Source organism: Rhinolophus sinicus, chromosome X (genome assembly GCF_036562045.2).
Source record: "Rhinolophus sinicus isolate RSC01 chromosome X, ASM3656204v1, whole genome shotgun sequence".
Taxonomy (NCBI): Eukaryota; Metazoa; Chordata; class Mammalia; order Chiroptera; family Rhinolophidae; genus Rhinolophus; species Rhinolophus sinicus.
This window is the reverse complement of record NC_133768.1, coordinates 1,359,577-1,361,859: the sequence shown is the minus strand read 5'-3', so window position 1 is coordinate 1,361,859 and position 2,283 is coordinate 1,359,577.

Here is a 2,283-nt window from a genome sequence, read left to right as displayed (position 1 = left end):
TTTTTTTTTTTTTTTTTTTCTTCTTTCCCTGTATGTTATGTTTAGCGTGTATAGTGCCCTAGTTGGTGAACAAGTAGCCATTTCCTGCTTCTGTCTGTCTGTCCATAATACTAATTATGGTTTTGTATTCTTTTGCTTTTTTGTTTCAGGTTGAATAGCCTCATTCAGTGTTTATTATAGTGCAGATTGTGTGTTAGAAAATTCCTCAGCTTCTGTATATCTAGAAAGGTCTTTATTCCCCTTTCATATCTAAAGGATATCTTTGCTGGATATATTATTCTTGGCTCATAATTTCTCTCTTTCAATAGTTTGAATATTTGATTCCACTCACTCATGCCTTATAGAGTTCTTGCTGAAAAATCTGGTGATGATCTAATGGGCTTCCCTTTGTAATTACCATCTTCTTTTCCTTGGCTGGCTTGAGGATGCTTTCTTTGTTGTTAATTTTTGACTGCTTCAATACAAATGTGCCTTGGAGAAGGCCTCTATGGATTGAGGTAATTAGGAGTTCTATTTGTGTCTTGGATTCAAGGATCCAGTTCTTTTCACAAGTTTGAGAGCTTCTTATTAACTCCTTGTTTAAATATACTCTCTGTGCCCTTCTCCCATTGTTCTCCTTTAGTGTACCCGTTATTCTTATATTGCTCTTTCTGATGGAGTCAGAAAATCCTTGTAGAGTTCTCTCATTTCTGTTAACTCTCAAGTATCCTCTTCTCCATCTGTGTCATTTCCAGATTTCTATCTTCGATGTCACTGATTCTTTTCCTCATCTGGTAAGTTCTATTACCTAAGCTCTCTATTTCATTTTTCATTTCTTTCACTGAGTTTTTAATCTCCAGAAATTCAATTTGGTTTTTAGAATTTGAATATCTTTGGTAAAATTGTCCTCTTGTTCTTTGATTTGTTTCGGAGTTCATTAAACTACCTTTCTGTTTTCTTGCATCTCGTTGAGTTTTTTAAGAACAGCAATGTTGAATTTTCTATTATTTAAGTCATTTAAGTATATTTTCAGGTCTTCAAGTTCATTTTCTGGGAATTTTCATTTACTTTCTGAGCTTTCTTGTTATCTTGGCTATTCATGGAAATTAATGAATTATTGATTCTCTTCCTAGTCATCTACAAGAGTGCGTTCTGTAATAGGTTGATAGGAAAAAGTTTTCTTTTGCATTCCATTACATTTTGGTAGAATGTTAATTTTATCTCCCACTTCAGTCTTTTATTTTCACTCATGCTATATCATTTTATTTTCTCTTATGCTTTTCTGATTTCTCAAGATTGGGGTTTCCTAAAAGGAGGGTTTCTCCTCTGTGAACAGGTCACCTGGGTGTCAGGGTACTGCATTTTGGGAGATGTGAAGAGTTCTGAAGTTCCAAAGCTCCTCCTGCACTAGAGTCTGTCTATTTCAGGGGCTCAGATTATCCCTGTAGGGATCCGTCCAGGTTGGTGGGGACTGGGTGGGGTGGGTTAAGAGAAGTGCTCTGAGTAGTGGTGGCAACTCCAGCAGTTTTCTTGCTGCTACATTTCCTTCCCTCTCACCTGAATTAGTTGTGCTCTGAGTCTGCTGCTTCAGGGCTGCAGTTCTCAGAGCTATAAATATTCTCTTATTTAGATCAGAGACTGTTACCCTTCTACTTCTAGCACTGAGAGGGCGGTGGTGGAGTCATCTCTGGGAGGGTAGGGATGGTGGGCCAGGATCCGTGCCTATGTCTTCCATTCTCTGCTCAGCAGTGAGGGCTTAAACCATCATTTGACCCTTCTTCCTCAGTTGTTGCTCCAAGGTCTCTACCATGAGCATTGGGTTCAGCAATGTCATATCCTGATCCTTAAGACGGGACTGTGGACCATAAGGGGAGCACTAGCAGTCCAAATTTTTCCCTCTCCCAGAACTGCAGTAGCTCTAGAATGCAGGGAGCTCCCAACTTCAGTCTTCATCCTATGGTCTGCAGCCCATTTCTTTGCACTTTCGCCTTCCCTGCACCCCCTGCTTGCTCAATTTGCCCACCTTTAGATTATTTCAATTGTGTGTCTATTAGGCATGCCTGTGTGCCATTCAGGGAGACCTTGTGGAATTATAGCTGTTCAATTTGTTGTAAATTTCAGAGGAGATTTTAAGAGACTCTCCTCTCGCCATCATTTCTGTGATGTAATTTCAATAATTTTGTAATGTATTATTTCTGTATGCCCAATATAGAAATAAGTGTCTTTGACTACTTGAACTCAGCAATGTCTTCTACATGTGTATGTTTTGGACAGGACCAAATATCAAATACCATTTGGTATGGA